We start from the raw sequence: 18,074 nt of genomic DNA, 5'->3' as shown, positions 1-18,074 counted from the left end.
TCCATCAAGGAAGATGTAGGCTTCCTTTCCTACAACTCTCTAGAGCACATGCTCCATGAAGGGTAATGGATAGTGATCCCGTATTGTAGCAACATTGACCTTTTTGAGGTCTACGCACGCCCACACTTTTTTGTTCTTTTTGAGCACTATCAATATGGGTGAAAGCCATTTTGTGTGCTCTATCTCGTAGATGAATTTGGCGTATAAGTCTTTCTATCTCCTCTCGGACCATCTTGGAGTATTTGGGGTTCTAGAGGTACACCCTTTGCTTTACTGGTCTCACTCCCTCTACCATGGCTATGGTATGTTTGACCACTTCTAGAGGTACAACCTTCATGTCCGTGTACTTCCATGCAAAGAAAGTGTGAAATTCTATGATGTCCTGGAGCGACCAAGTATTTTTCTTCTTCAGCTTGAGAGGCCTTCCCCTATATGTAGATGGGTCTTGGATCCTCAACTAGGCCTATGAGGTTAACTTCTGTAACTTTGGCTAGACCACCATAAGAGGTCCCTATAGCTTTCCATCATGGGTTCTTTGGGCTCAGTTATATTGTACAAAATAATCAGCCATCTTGAAGGTCTTGAAGTGCTTGGGGACTTGTTTGGTCTCCTCAGCTTTAGTGATTTCTTCTTCTATCAGTTTTTTGACTTCCTTTATCTATGAGTGCTAGCTTTTTGTTGTGTGCTTTGCATGCAGAGTGACAAAGCTTTTGGGGTTCAGGTTGGGAATCAATGGCTTCCTTTAGCTTGGAGGTGATCGTATTGATTGGAATGGAGACATTGGAGAGCTCTTTTTGTCAAAATTGGCTGAAGCATGCATGTGCGTTGATAGCCCCTAAGTATTTTAGCTAATGTGTTTCCGAGTCAGTAGGAAAGTCATGCCTCTCTTTTTAGGAAAAACCATTGGGTTTGAGAGTTTTGCATGGATGCTTCCCCCCCATAATGGTTCCTCCCTATTATCATTCCGAGGATCATGGCTTGTGACTTCAGACATACATGTGGCACTTAGCATGTAGAGGGACATGATTTCTTGCTCGCCAACTGTAGCGAACCGGGTTCCTATGCATCTTGGAAGTATGTACAAGGTAGCAAGATGTGCATCCAATTCTGAGAGTCTTCAGGCTCTGGGAGAGGTGAAAATTCCTCGCTATCCCTTTCTTCATCGATCATCTTATGGCACGTTTGGCATAGGTGGACTGTGGTGGATCGTGTTATTGTTACCGAATCCTTTGGCAACTCATGGGATGGACTTTCCAAGTGCATAGGTTTTTGGTCTTTCTTCAAGATATAGATATAATTGGTGTCCCAGTCATGGATCAATTCGGTCTCTCTCATGAAGGGATGTCCTAGGATGAAATCATATGAAATAGGCTGCGGGTCGAAGTTCATCACCATAAAAGTGTGTCGAAAATTGGTCCTCAGGATCTTGATTTTCAAATCCCTTAGGAGGGCCTTGTGATGGCTCCATTAGCAAGTTTCATAAGTAAAGCCACATCATCTATGGAAGGTGCTTCCCATTTCTCCCAGCATTGTTTTTAGTAACAATTCTCACTCCTGCTCCTCCATCTAGGATGGCATGGTGACTTGAAGGCAATCGAAGATTATGGGTAGTGCTACATTGAGTTCATCTCCTTTGAAGTATTGCGCTAGTTTGTTGACTTGAACAGTGGTAGCGCCAGTGATTCCCTAGGCCTCTATGAATTCATCCTAATCTGTCTTGTTACACGGAGCTTTCTAGCTCCACAAGCTCTTGCATTCCTGCTCCTAGGTGTCCTTCCATAAAATCCTTAAAATCTTTCCATAAGCTTGGGCTACATTAGAGTAAGGTGCCAATGGGGATTTGGATTTGAGAAGATAGGAAGGAGGACAGACCTACAATGTCTCTAGGAACGGATGCAATTTCTTGAGCTAGATCACCCTTGTCCATGTTTAGGCTCGTGTAGCCTGTATCGGAACCTAGATTTCTGTATCAATTCTTTTTGGGTGGTCATCTCCTAGGTTTTTGAGATATTCCACAATCGGGTTGGGGTATCTACAGCTATTGGTGCTACCACTCAAGGAGTTCTCGCAGAGGGAGCTTGCTCATGGAAACCTTTGTTATGTTCCTAAGCTTCCTCAGTCAGTCTTATGTCAGAGATCAAGGGACATGGCTTTAAGGTATGCCATTGGAGGTTCATCCTCCAATTGAGGTTGATAGTCCTGACTAACTCTTGAGCCGCTTTTAGCCTTTCCTTCTCTTCAATGTGGTTAGGATATTCGGCTAGCTTTTGGGGAACCTATTTGGGGTCTGTCTGTCCTCTAATGAGAGGGGATGAAGGTAGTACTTTCACCCCTTTAGACAAGGAGGTTGAATCATTGGTGGTTGTTCTACCTTTGGACCCAGTCTTGATGATCACATGGCTGTTGTGAGACCCCCGCCCCCTCCACGATACCCGTCCAAAGGCGCTGGCGACGGAAGAAGTGTTAGTCTCTCGCGTGAGGCAGCAGGGATGCACACTTGGGGCCTGGCCCATGGATATCCACTAGCCTGGCGGTTCCTCCGAAACCAAACCCGAAAAAACTTCCCTCGCCCGAAAGGCATGAGTGATTCCACCAAGAAAATCATCTAATGGAAGAATTGATCTAATGAGTCAAAGTCTTAACTAACCAAACTGATCCGACCAAACTTGAAAGTCACATAGTTAGATCAAGGAAGAGACTTGCACTTGGTCCATAGAATCATCGCTTTTTTCCTCCTTTAGCGAGGCACAACCGTTGATTCCCTCCCACAGAACATGGGTCTTCCTAGGACTTATTCTAACTAAAGTAACTTAATCGTAACTATTTGTATCACAGAAATCCCCCTATCCAACCTAACCCCAAACCGGCGGCCCATGGGTTAGCCAACCGCCTACCAACCACTATATTGGTGGGATTCCTTTATAAAAATGTGGTTCTATTTTGCCCGGGTACGGAGGAAAAGAGTTCCCAGGCCCCCTAGCCGGCATTTCAAACAAAATTCAAGATAGTCATACCACTTACACACCCAATATGAAATTTTCCTTTTAACAGATTGGGCTGTCTTTAAAACAATCTTTCCGAATGAAATCATAGTATTATTGATCATAATCCTCCAAAATATTGAGTCCATTGTTTGTTTTACAAAATATATCATCCGGACTCTCCGTTGAAGTCCAGCTGGTCAACCAACGAGATCCAATATCAAAATCCATTCACAAAAGTCATTCTTTTGGTTCATTTATATCTTCCTCAATGTATGCATGCAGGTCCTAGCAACCGCGAGCCTGTGCATCACTTGGTAAGAACCCTCTAGGATCCTACTTAGGTGTCCTAGAACTTCACTCAAGGACCGCTTCATCGGTCCTCGCTCATCGTTACCGGAAGCGCACCATTTTTACCATACCGAGGCTGGTCAAGTCCTTGGCATGCTTTGCCCCACAGCGAGCGATGTCCCTTGATGACTCCCCGTCAGCTGTTGCACAATGAGTCTCTCCTTAGTTAATCACATACCAAATGTTTCCTCCAGCATTCTGGCATAAAAAGAAAACAGAGGTTCTATGCAAGTAGAATTCTCGGTTTGAGATTGGTTCCACAAAACCCTTTTTCCTTAATACAAATTTTCTTAATGAGAATCATTCATCTCTCATCAGGGTAATCTACCCATCATTTGACTGAATTTCCAACTACATTCTTGGTGATTTCGGTTAAGGGAAATCTATGCTAATTCAACGGTAGTCTATTATTTGTGTCAAGAATTGGAATTGGTCACGAGGTTTTTGCTTGATTCAGATTCGAGAGATGGGCAAGTAGTTTACTGGCCACCCCTCTCACAGTCGTGGTCTAACCAAAATTATTCGGTTTACTTCTAACTTTGATTCCTAAGTATTTTCTTCAGATAAAAATTTATCCAACTTCTAACCGTAAGGAAAATTCCAACTTTATGAATTTCATTCCTTCCTAACCATAATAGATTAAGAAATGGTTCTATATGAGAATATTGGATTTTTATAAAAATACTCTTCTTCCATTAATCTAATTTTGGTTAAATATCAATTTGGTGATTTATCCACATAAAATATCTAAGAATATTTTTTCTACCAATTTAATTATCAACCCTAATTTTCTAGGTGGAATTATGGTGAAAATTCCTCTTTTGTCACCAAAATTTAATTTAAACCTTTCTCTACTTAAAATACGATAAAAATTCTTCCTTTTAACTAAATACAAATATCCATTTTTTTGAATATGCTTTAAATTCCTCTTTTTGCATTTAAATGATTAAATTCCAAATGTCATGGGAATTCCTCTTTTTATCATAAAATAAATTTATCTATAATTTCTCTTTTTTAATTTCAATAAAAATATCCATTATTTTAAATATACCAAAAATTTCTCTTTTTGTATTTAAATGATTGAATTCCAAATTTCATGGGAATACCTCTTTTATCATTTCAAAATTTCTTATGCATAAAATAAATTTACCAAAAATTCTTCTTTTCTTTTAATTAGATATTTATACATAAATACTTAAAATTTATTTCACAAGAATATGATGAAAATCATTCTTTTTAGATAGGATGTCCAATACTAGAATATGGTAGGAAGTCCTCTTTTAGCATTATGCATAAAATAAGATATGTATTATTTTATGAACTTTGCTATTACTAATAATTTTTAAATTTTTCTTAAAAGAATAAAACATTGTAATGCAAATATGATAGAAGATCTATTCTTAAGCTTAAATCTAAACTATGAATTTAAATCATAATTTTAACCATAATCATAAATTGAATTATGATTATTCTATTAGATTAAGCTATTTTCATTTTTTCTCTTTTTCCAAATTGATAGGATTATCTCTTTCTCATTTAGAATCAATTAAAGTAGTTTTTAACTACTTATAAATAATCTAAAAGAATTAACCATTATTTTGTTAATATAAAAGCATAAAAATACCATTTTCTTATTCTCTACTTTAACAAGCTTAGAGTTTGGTTTTGAATTAAGAATTTATCAATGAGAAGCATTCTTTTGTTAAAGAATTAGCCATAGGAATGACTATTCTTTTTGAGAGAGAGATATACATAAGAAAGCATTCTAATTAAGATAAAGATTAACTTTTTCTTGATTACATAGTAAAATTCTTAGGAAAAGCTTGATTTAAATTTAAAACAATCAATTAGAAAACTTCTCAAGCTTGAGAGGGGTTGAGAAGAGAAGTCATTTGAGAAAATTTAACAAAAAACCATAAAATTCATTCTTACCTCAAAGGCTAGCTTGCTTCTTTTTCTAGAAGTGAAGCCCCCAACCAATCAATTGGTTTAGCAAGTGGAGAAGAGAGCTCCAAGAGTTGTTGAAGAGAGAGAGAGAAGCTCCAAGCTCCCCAAAAGTAGAGGATTTTTAAGGGATAATAGAAAATATGATTATTTTAATATAATACTGGCATGGTATAGCTCACAGATGAGAATACAAAAGAATGAGGGTCTATTTATAGGTGAGGGAGGCCACTAACTGAGTCCAACTAGGTTCTAGAATTTTCCAGCTTCAGTTTGACTCAATTTGGACAAGATTTGGACCAGTTTGGCTCCCCTTTTGATCCAGTTTGATCCAGGAGAGAGGAGAGATAAAAATATCACATTTTTTTGAATTAAAAACCCTTCCACACATGTAAAGGAGGCGCCTACCTCAAAGGTCCCCCCCTCCTTACCAACGTGTTGCAAATTCTTCATTTCTCCAAAATATCTCATTTTTTAGTAATATCTCTTAATTTTTAACTAATAAACCTTGTACTCAGTCAACTCTTCATCTTATGTGAGCATTTACTCATTTTTGGGTATTTTATTTTATTCTATGGATTTATCTCATCCCAACACTTGGATTAATCCTATTGGCCCATGGGAGCCTTAATTAGATCATAATCCAATTTTTTGAAAATCTAGACCCTTAGGCTAAGGTTCCTTATATTATTTTTAATTGATTCCTAATGCACATTGGAGAATTTATTTTGAACTTCTATTTTAGGAAAATATATTTTAGATATTAGGAGAATTTTATTATCCAAAAATATCTCAATATTGAATTACCTCTCTCTAGAATTTTTCTTCTCTATAGGCAAAAACAAGGAAAAATAATATTTTCTTGCATTATGAAATAGGGAATGATTACAGGGGATTGAGATAAAAGCTTATTCATTATTTGGGCTGAGGAGGAATCTTACATCCTCTCCCACTTGAAAAACGTGAGATGTCCTCATCTCTCAAAGTGGGGGTAATCTTTTACCATATCTCTTCTTCTTTCTCCCAGGTGGTGTCTTCTAGAGGGAAGGACTTCCACTTAACTGAAAATTCTCTAAGGACTCTGCTCCTGAGATGAGAACCTTCTCCCGAACGTCAAGGATTTCTTTAGGCTAGAGTACCACTTGGCCTTGAGTTGGAGAAATCAATTGTTCATCATCAAGCACGTGACTCGGCTGGGTACATATTTCTTAAGCAAACTGACATGGAATAAATTATGTACCTTAAGATGGGGAGGCAGAAGAAGTTTATAAGCTAGATCACCTACTTTCTTTATAACAACATACGGTCCACAGTATCTGGGGAGACAGCTTCTTGTACTTCCCTAAAGATAAGGAACTTATTTTTGGTCGTACTCGAATGAAGACCATATCTGATTCTTCAAAATCTCTCTCTGATCTCTTTTTATCTGCATATTGCTTTTGCCTATCTTGGGCTGCCTTAATATCGTTACAGATTGATTGCATTTGCTGGTCCATGTCATCAAGCATTTGTCTAGACATTCCGACTACTCTGATTAATGGGTCAGACCAAGTCAATGGTGTAAGACAATCTTGTCCATATAGAGCTTTGAAAGGGCTCATCCCAATGCTTCGATGATAAGAAGCATTGTAAGAAAATTCAACCAAATACAAATGGCTTAACCACTTCTTGGGTTCCCTACCACAGCATGACCGAAGAATATATCTTCTATTACCTGATTCACTCTTTCAGTTTGGCCATCTGTTTTGGGGTGATAGTGTTAAAACCTTAAGATCTCTCTAGATAATTGTTATGCATAAACATGCATAAATCAGGCATAAACTCAACCACCCAACCACCCCTGAGCCCAAGGGATGCACACATGAATTATAAATAAAATACATCATACCTCTACCTTGATGTCCCATACCATCAAGAGGTATAACTACAATCCAATAGCATGTAGCTATAGTGTGAAATGGTAGATGAGTAGATATGAACCTCTACACAAGAGAGCATAACATAGCCTTGGCCTCATAAGCCTAAGCCTCCAAGCCTCCAAGCCCCCCAAGCTCCCTTGAGTATGCCTCATGCCCCTATTATATAGGAGGGCTCTCAAGTGACTCTTGACTTTCCATTCCTCATGTGTGACCCTTGGATGCCTGACCCTAATCTTAACCCTTAAGGTTAGTCCTAACCCATGCTCCACTAGAGCTTGTTCTTCCCATGCTCCCATGCTCACAAGCCTAATGTGGTTAGCCTCCTAGTATATGCACACATAATGTGTATATAACATAGCACACATAATGTACATATAACATACTTCCCCCTTCTCAAAACATTGTGTTAAAAGAACGGTAGAGGGGGAGGAGACACACACACAGGAGCAAACCCTAATGCATATTGCAAACCCTAACCATAGAGGGAAGCCATCTCCAGTCTCACACAATGCATAAAGCCATAATCCATAATACACACAACACACTATGAGTTGTGTCCACACACTGCTAACCCTAGCTAATGTCCACACACTATGACCAGCTGGACACGCTGTCATTTATGTCTCACACATGTTCCTACCTAACATGCCAGCACATAGCATAGCTGGCTCACACTGACATCGAGCTTGAATCTCAACAGCCCCTCTCACGCTCATGATGTACTGCCATAGATGAAGATGTAGATGAGCTTGGGATATCAAGACTCTCAACACTCCCCCTCAAGCTCATCCCATGTACTCCCAACATAGTACGGAAGTACTCAAACTTCTCCTTGCTAAGTGGCTTTGTAAAGATGTCTGCCACCTGCTCATCAGTCTTCACATACTGTAGATCAACTGTACCATCCAGCACCTTCTCTCTGACAAAGTGATAATGGACCTCTATGTGTTTGGTCCTCGCATGAAATGTATAGCTCCAATATTCCATTACAAATGATTGAGGGCCTATTTATGGGTGAGGGAGGCCACTAACCAAGTCCAACTGGGTTCTAGAATTTTCTAGGTTCAGTTTGACTCAATTTGGACAAGATTTGGACCACTTTGGCTCCCTTTTTTATTTGGTTTGATCCAGGAGAGATAAAAATAAAATAAATTTTTTGAATTAAAATCCCTTCCACACATGTGAAAGAGGCGCCTACCTCAAGAGTCTCCCTTTCCTTACCAAGGTGTCAAAATGCATCATTATTCCAAAATATCTCATTTTTTTAGTAAATCTCATAATTTTTAACTAATAAACCTTGTACTCAGTCAACTCTTCATCTTATGTGAGAATTTACTCATTTTTGGCTATTTTCTTTTATTCTCTTAGATTTATCTCATCCCAACACTTGGATTAATCAAGTTGGCCCATTGGAACCTTAATTTGACCATAATTCAAAAATTTCTGAAAATGTAGAGCCTTAGGCTAAGGTCCCTTATACCATTTTTAATTAATTCCTAATGCACATTGAAAAGTTCATTTTGAAATTTTGTTTTAGGGGGCAAATCCAATTTTGACACTAGGAGGATTTTTATATCCAAAGATATCTCAATTTTGGATTATCTCTCTCTAGGCCAAAACTGGGCAAAACAAGATCTTTCTTCTATTTCAGAGAGGGGAGTAATTACAATAACAGAAGGGGAGGTTCTTACACCTTTACACCTCAAAAGCTAGAGGGAGGAATTACATCCTACCCCACTTAAAAACACGAGATATCCTCATCTCGCTGGTGGAGTATAATCTCTTTCATCTTCTTCCTCTTCAATCACTTCCAACGTTACTGCCTTGGAAGTGGACGGCCGATTTGGGAACATCTCTCTTTGACTTCCCCTATTTTGAGGCGGAGGTCTTGCATTACTTTGGATTGAAACTAAGGGTTGGTTAGAGGATCTACCTCTGGGATTTCCCTGATTTTAACGGCGGAAAGGAACCTGATTACTCTAGAAGGAAGGAGCTGGAGTCTACAAGCTTGGTCCCTGACTTCCCTGCCCCGAAAACCTTGATCCAAAAGGAGTTGGGCAATCCATACTGCAATGTCCAATTCCTTGATAGTTATAGCATTTCACTTCTTTGTTCAAGGGTGGAACTTCTGAAGTTGAATTCCAAGGGATTTCGTTCCGGGAAAAAGACCTTTCTTCTATTCTGGAACTTCCCATATTTTGAGTTTGACCTTATTGTCTCTTAGGTAGTGGAAAGTTGGAATCACCTTCCGGAGCTAGAAATCTTTTGAAAGATGATGGTGCTGGCTTCGGCGAGACCTTGACATCAAAGGCCTTGGTGAAATCCTCACCATCCGCACTGCTTCGGCCATGGAAACTAGCTTGGCATTCTTCACTAGGATATTCAAATGTTCGTTCAGTCCCCGAATGAACCTGGCCATCAGCTGTTCTTCATCTAACGGTGGCGAGAGCGAATGCCTGATGATATTCTTCAATAGTTCTAATCCCCTAGGTTAACTCTAAGAATTCGTTCATCTTGGTTTCCAAAAAGCCAAGAGGACAGAATCTCTTCCTTAGGTAAATCTTGAGATCATTCCATGTCTGGGTGTTCTGATCCAGATGGTTTGTCTCGCAATGGTTTCTCCATGCCAATCTAGCTATTTCTACTATCTTTAGCCTTGCAAGATCTATTTTACTCTTCTCATTGTACTCGATGACATCGAAGTATTCGTCCATTGCTTCGATCCACTTCTCCACATCCTCACCCAAGTTTTCCCCTTCACCCTTGAAAGGTCCAGGTTGCGATCTATGAAGAGTTTTATGAATATCCGGGTCAAGCTCTTCCTCATTGAGTTGGGGGGCGTTAACATTCCCACTAGGACGACCTTGTTCCACGATCCTGTCAATACGAAAATTCTTGTTAAGTCCCTTTTTTTTCTCCTAAATTAACCAAGACGCTCAGGTGAAAAGACCACTTTATTTATAATTCAAATCCAACTGATTCTGGGGTTCTTTATAGTTTGGTTAGCCCCCCACAGAATCCTGGGATAAAGTTCCCTTCTACAAGAAGAATATACAGAACTCATTACCAGAGAATAATTCATTCATATTCTTAACACCATAATGGTCCATCAGACCGAAAATTCCATTTGAACATTTCCCACGGGAATCAGTCCACCCTAACCCCATCCAATCCCATGGGTTAGCCAACCACCCCAACCATTGTAGTGATAGGATCCATTTAGGAATTTGGTTATGTTTTGCCCCGGGTAAGTACTAGGGAAAAGAGTTCCCAGGCCCCCTAGCCGGCGCTTGAAGCAAACTTTGAGATAGTCACACCAGTTACACACTCAATATGAAATTGCATGTTTCACGGATTCAGCTGTCTTTATAAAACAATCTTTTAATGAAACCATATTATCAGTGATCATAATCCTCCAAAATATCTAGCTTGAATTGCAATTTACAATCATTCCTTCATCGGTGTACCTATGGCATCATTAGCAACTAGAACTCTCACCACCTGTTCACTCAGGGGCCTTTTTAATAGTTCCTAGCTCATAGTACCCGAAAATATAATCACATAAGAAAATCCAAATGGACTCTCCATTGAAGATTAGAAAGATCAGCAAGGCCAACCAAACAACCAGATCCATGCCCGAGTTCAGAAAACAACTCTAACTCCTTATTCCATTTTCTTCCCGGATGCACGCATGGGTATCTTTGGCGACCCAGAGCCCAAGCACCATATGGTCATCACCCTCTAGGCTCCTTTCATAGGTCACCTAGCGCTTCACTCATAGGCCACTTCCTTGGTCCCTCGTCCACCGCGAAAGCTCACCATTTACATATCGAACAGAGGTTGGTCAAGACCTCGGGCGACCTTGCTACGTGAGACCTCCTCCGTTGCCGTCAGCTGTTGCAACTTTATCACTTAGGTCTCCACACGACCTTATTCACAAGATGTTCAAAATGCTTTCCCAACATTCTTGACATAAAACAGTCATTTAAATACAGGTTTCATAAATACAGTTTCTAATGAACTATCATCTTTCCACATTGTTCCACATCATTTCTCATTATTACATAGTCTTCTACATCAATTCACATTGCTTATTCCACATCCAGTCATGTGTATTCCCATCGTCTTCATCCATTCTCATCCAATCTCATCCAATCTCATTCAATCTCATTCAATCTCATCCAATCTCATTCAATCTCATCCATTCTCATTCATTCCCATCGTCTTCATCCATTCTCATCCAATCTCATCCAATCACATCCATTCTCATCCAATCTCATCCAATCACATCCAATCTCATCCAATCACATCCAATCTCATTCAATCTCATCCATCCATTCTCATCCAATCACATCCAATCTCATTCAATCTCATTCAATCTCATCCAATCTCATTCAATCTCATCCATTCTCATCCAATCACCTCAATCTCATTCAATCTCATTCAATCACATCCAATCTCATTCAATCACATCCAATCCCATTCAATCACATCCAATCTCATTCAATCTCATTCAATCACATCCCAATCTTATTCAATCTCATTCAATCTCATCCAATCACATCTAATCACATTCAATCACATCCAATCTCATTCAATCTCATTCAATCTCATCAATCACATCCAATCTCATCCAATCACATCCAATCACATCCAATCTCATGCAATCTCATTCAATCTCATTCAATCTCATCAATCACATCCAATCTCATGCAATCTCATCCAATCACATCCAATCTCATGCAATCTCATTCAATCTCATCCAATCACATCCAATCACATCCAATCTCATCCAATCACATCCAATCTCATCCAATCTCATCCAATCACATCCAATCTCATCAATCTCATCCATTCTCATCCATTCTCATCCAATCTCATCCATTCTCATCCATTCTCATCCAATCACATCATATTACATCCAATCTCATCCAATCTCATCCATTCTCATCCATTATCATCCAATCACATCATATTACATCCAATCTCATCCAATCTAGAATTTTCCCAGTTCAGTTTGACTCAATTTGGACAAGATTTGGACCAGTTTGGCTCCCTTTTTTATTTGTTTTGATCCAAGAGAGAGGAGAGATAAAAATATCACAATTTATTTGAATTAAAAACCCTTCCACACATGTGAAAGAGGTGCCTACCTCAAGAGTCCCCCTTTCCTTACCAAGGTGTCAAAAATGCTTCATTATTCCAAAATATCTCATTTTTTTAGTAATATCTCATAATTTTTAACTAATAAACCTTGTACTCAGTCAACTCTTCATCTTATGTGAGCATTTACTCACTTTTGGGTATCTTCTTTTATTCTCTTGGATTTATCTCATCTTAACACTTGGATTAATCCAGTTGGCCCATTGGAACCTTAATTGGACCATAATCTAAAAATTTCTGAAAATGTAGACCCTTAGGCTAATGTTCCTTATACCATTTTTAATTAATTCCTAATGCACATTGGAAAGTTCATTTTGAACTTGTATTTCAGGGGGAATCCAATCTAGACACTAGGAGGATTTTTATATCCAAAGATATCTCAATTTTGGATTCTCTCTCTCTAGGCCAAAACTGGGTAAAGTGTAGAAGCATGTTAACGTGCTACGCTTTTTATGCTAGTTCACATGTGTGAACAAGCATTCCTAGTTAGCATAAGTTTAGGCATGTAAGTCACTATATTAGTAATCATATTTAAAACTTCTGGCTGATATAAAAAGCTCAAATGAGCACTTAAAAAAAAAGAATAATCAATGAAAGTTGTGGTATATTGAATTACAAGCTAGTCTTTGAAGCTAGTTAGCACGGGCGTTACAGCGGAGTGGTGGGGTGATGAAGTGCAAAGGCCAGAGCACCATGGAGCCCGCAAGCAAGGCGGCGCATTCGCGTTCTCCTATACACAGAAAATGCAGAGCTGCGTCGTCTTCTCCTATACACAGAAAACGCAGAGCCCCTTCTGCTTCTCCATCTCCCTGCAAAAGCGCAAAGCGATCTCAAGGTTCCCTAATGTCTCTCTCTCTCTCTCTCTCTCTCTCTCTCTTGTGCGGGTTCTGTGTGTTTTCTCTTCTACTTTCGGCTTCAGTACCACAAGAAGCTCCATGCAATACAGTTGAGCACATTTCCATGCAATATAGTTGAGCATATTTCCCTTTACAGTTGAGCACATTTCCCTTTGATGTGTGCAGGCCGATGGAAAGCTCCGAAGGTCGTGATCCCCATGCATGAAAAATTCTGTACAACTTTGGTAGAGTTCAATGTTGCTTATGGCCTTTCCATGGAGGGTTTAGATCCCAAAAATGGTTAGGTGGGAGCAGGTCACTGATGCTGAATGGTTCAGTGTGTTCAAACAAACAAAGGATCCCAGCCAATACCGCATCAAATGCAGCACCATCCACACTGAAATGTATGAGTCGATGATGAAACTGCACTACAATGTATACCAAAAGGCCCCAACCAACATGGAAATTTCCTCTGCATTTGCAAAGGGTTTCGTGAAAGAATTCAGTCCTGCCGTGATTGCAAGCGGGACAGCCATTAGGTTCAATTGGGCCGAGTTTGCAGTGCAGTACTTGCAGGATATTCGAGAGAAGGGCTATTATGAGGGCCATGTTAACAAGTGGAGACTACGCAATCTTCAGCTTCCGGCTTCAAAAATTGAGGATGAGTCTACTGACATCTGCGAGGAAAACATGGCATTGGCAGGAAAGAGTACTGCCAAATCTACCAAGGCCGCACTTCAGCCTCATCAAGTTAGTCACAGGAGATGGAAGCTTCTTCATTTTGTGGGTTGGAGGAATGGCAGTGCATGAAGGCAGCTGTCCTTCAAATGAAAACACAGCTACATTATGAGAAACAGAATCTAAACAAAGTGCAAGAGGGCCTGGAACTTGCTAGGGCTTTGAATGCAAAAAATGCGAAGGTCACTCCTATTGTCACGGCCATGAGACAGAGGTTGCAAGCAACTGAGATGGAGTTGCAGGCTCTATTGCAAAGCAATGATGTGGATGCCCGGCGAAAGATGGAGCTTGAAGTCAGAATAGAGACAACCAAAGACACCATAGAGGCTATGGGGTTTCCTCTTCGTGAAGATGACTCCATAGATAGCGACATAGACATAACCTGTAAACTGGTTAGTGTCCGTAAGTTTCATCTCTGCACTTTATGTTTGGTACATGTGCTCAGGTAACCCATGCACTTACCATGCTCTTTTTATCTTGGTTTTGTAGGTTGAGGTGGAAATTGCAAAATCCAAGGTGCAAAACTCTGAAAGCCAACTTGAACTTCTGATGCACATGCAGTCCAAGCTGCAGGGCTCGTTTCTCCAAACTGCCCTAACTAATCTAGCCCTTGCTAGTTTTATGAAGGATAGAGAGGTGCAAGACAGCATCGAAACAAACCTGTGTATTGGCTGTGGTCTGCCCCTTGAGGTCCAACCATTCCTTGCAATGGTCAAGCTCCCTTGTGAGCATAATTATCACCTTCTGTGCTTTGCTGCTGCTACATGCTCCCTTGGGACCGTATGTAGGGCTCCCTTCTGCAAAAAAAGCATACCTACCGCATGGTTGTGCAACCTTGCAACACAACGACATCTAACCACACTAGAGATTGGTAAGAAACCATACTTGAATGTATGCTTGCTAGCTAGCATACAGGACATACAGTCTGCAAGCTTGATCATATTGGGAATAAAAGGTGTGCTAGTTAGCATAATGAATATGCTAATTAGCATGCCAGGTATGCTAGTTATCATACTAGATATGCTAGTTAGCATATACAGTATGATAGTTAGCATATTGCATATGCTAATTAACATATCCAGTATACTAGTTAGCATACTAGATATGCTAGTAGGATGCTAACTAGCATATACCGTATATGCTAGTTAGCATACCCTGCATGCTAACTAGCATCCTCGTTAGCATACTCTGTATGCTAACTAGCATCCTAGTAAGCATACCCTGTATACTAACTAGCATAGCATATATGCTAGTTAGCATACCCCCAATACGCTAACAAGCATACCGGATATGCTAATTAGCATATCAAGTAGGCCTACTAGCATATCCAGTATGCTAACTAGCATACGGGATATGTTAACTAGTATGCTAACTAGCATACCGGATATGCTAAAAAGCGTATCCAGAATGCTAATAAACACAACGGATATGCTAGTTAGGATACTGGATACGCTAACTAGCATACAAGATACGCTAATTAGCGTAACCAGTATGCTAACTAGTACACTGGATATGCTAGTTGGATGAGTGGATGCTAATTAGCATATCCAATATGCTAGTAAGCATATTGGGTATGCTTATTAGCATACCGGAGTTAGCATATTGAATGCTAATTAGCATATCCAGTATGCTAGTTAGTATATTAGATTGCTATCTGAAATGCTGATTAGCATACAGGATATGCTAATTAGCATATCCTGTATGCTAACTAGCATACTGGTTATGCTGATTAGCATACTGAATATGCTAGTTAGCATACTTGATATGCTATTAAGCATGTTGGATATGCTAATTACCAATTTTTATATGCTAGTAAGCATTTTGGAGCATATTGGATTAGCTTAGATCTACTAGTTAGCATACTAGGTATGCTAGTTAGCATATTGGATATGCTTATTAGCATACCGGATATGCTAGCTGGAATGATAGTTAGCATACAGGATATACTAATTAGCATATCTAGTATGCTGGTTAGTATACTGGATATGCTAATTAGCATATCCTGTATGCTAACTAGCATACTGGATATGCTAATTAGCATACTTGATATGCTATTAAAAGCATGTTGGATATGCTAATTAGCATACTTGATATGCTATTAAGCATGTTGGATATGCTAATTAGCATATACTGTGCTCTAGTAAGCACATAGAAGCTTTTGGGTACACTTGAATTGCTTAGAGATTATAAGGTTTACTAGTTAGCATACCTGGTATGCTTGTTAGCATACTTGATATTCTAGTTAGCATATACGATTATGCTAGCTAGCATACACGGGAATGCTAATTAGCATACTGGCCTAGCTGCACACATAGTTAGCATGTGAAACATACTATGTAGCACACATGACATGCTTATAAAGGGTGTAATCAAAGATTTTTTTGTTGCAGGCCTCTCAAAGCCCCTACATGATGTGGGCAGTGTGCATGACACCAAAGGTAAGGGAAAGGCTGCAACAACTGAGAACCCTTTGACTGAGAAGGGTGGTGAGCTAGATACAATGAATGAAGGAGTAGATGCGGGATTCCAACAAATGCAAAGTGCAAGCATGAAAACAACAGAGGAAGGCGATGACGTGAGCAGTAAATCAGAAGAAGATGATTTTTTTGTCATGGTTCCTCATGTGCGTGCCATGCCTACTGCAACTGACACAGTAAAAACTTCTCAGTAGACAATGGCTAGTGCCAGTGCATCAGGGGAAACATTGAAGACTAACAGCATAGAGGACCCGCAGGAAGTTGGTGATAATAGCCCTCTCGAGGGTTTTTTGCGAAAGGCTAAGGCAAAGAGAAAAGTGGACCCGGAAGAGGTACTTAAAGAAACTGCAAGCAACGGCTATGGTTCCCCAAAGAAGATGGAGGACAAAGCTGAAAGCACCAAAGGTGAAAAGAAAGCCACCCGCTCAAGAGCTTGCAAAAAACTGTGTTAAGACCTTTCCTTTTTTGCCCAAATTCTGTACTGTAAGCAGGAAACTATCACTGTTCAATTGTTTAGCCTTTACTTAGTGTTCCCATACCTATGCCCTTCACTCTTATGGCTATGCCATTTTGAAAACCTAATGCCTCTTGTGGCTGTCATGTAATTTTTTTTATTTTCCCGATGAAAATGTCTTTGTGTAATATAATGTTGAACAGCAGTCCATTATAATTTTTCTACCAATCTATGAACTTCTTCACTTCGTATCGCTGTTTCTTTGTAGAGGAAGAGAAACTGGCATTAATTACCTTGCCTGATGTAAATGCTGCCATGCAATGGCAGAAATTACAAAAATGGCGAGTCCGCAAAGTCAGGCAGATATAAGGAGACAAAAATTGGAGATTGAAAAGTGGCTCGAATGATATTCACAGCGTGCCCATAGAATTTTTGAGCGCCTAAATTATGTTCACCCATCAGGGGATGTTATATATGCTAAATGGTATCCTCTTCCAGACCCAATATGGGTGCCTAAGCGACTGTGTGATGAAAAAAGGGCTCTTTTACTAGATCTCAACGGTCTTTTGCTGAGGGTGGTAGAGACTCGCTTCGGCGAAAAGCTCGCTACATATGCAGATGAAATGTTAAAATACAATGTAGAGGATAAGCAGGTGTTCTATCGCAACAAGGACAGCCACATGTTTTTGGACTGGTGTCTTCAGTTCTTCAGTGTGTATATTTGGAGCATAAGCATGCATCGTAAAGTCATGAATATTTGCAGGGCTGTTTTTAAATTACAGGTGCCAAGGATTGCCGGTTTTTTTTGCGTAAGAGCACTGCAATCCATAACCCTGGCAGATCTTGAATAAACCTGTGTTTATGAAAGATTTAGCCTTGTTTTGAAAATACAAACTGGTGTACAATGCCCAAAATACGCTTCTCATTGATGATAGCCTCTACAAAGTGTTTCAGAACCCAGCACAAGCTTGGCTCGTTACTCCGAAGCTAGAGGACCAGAGTGTTGAGGAGAGACAACAATTTCTTATAGAAACTTTGAAAGACTGGCTTTTTCTTTGGCTGCAATCGGATAATCGAGTAGTGTATGTGGCTGACAATTTCTTTGATACAGGGTCTGATAACTTCTCTGATGCAGTCATCATTGCTAGAGGCTGAGAGACAAGCAGAACTTCGTCGCAAACAAAAGGAAGATGAGCTAGAAGCAGAGAGAG

At 39.7% G+C, this 18,074-nt stretch overlaps 1 pseudogene; it reads left to right on the top strand.

Moving 5' to 3' along the window:
• The first annotated feature begins 13,653 nt into the window (after positions 1-13,653).
• Positions 13,654-16,861, top strand: LOC147607968 (uncharacterized; annotated as a pseudogene).
• Positions 16,862-18,074: the final 1,213 nt, after the last annotated feature.

The sequence above is a fragment of the Cibotium barometz genome, chromosome 54 (genome assembly GCF_041138505.1).
Source record: "Cibotium barometz isolate CiBa-2024 chromosome 54, ASM4113850v1, whole genome shotgun sequence".
Lineage (NCBI taxonomy): Eukaryota > Viridiplantae > Streptophyta > Polypodiopsida > Cyatheales > Cibotiaceae > Cibotium > Cibotium barometz.
Note: the sequence above shows the minus strand (reverse complement) of the source record. Positions and strands in the feature narration are given on the sequence as shown.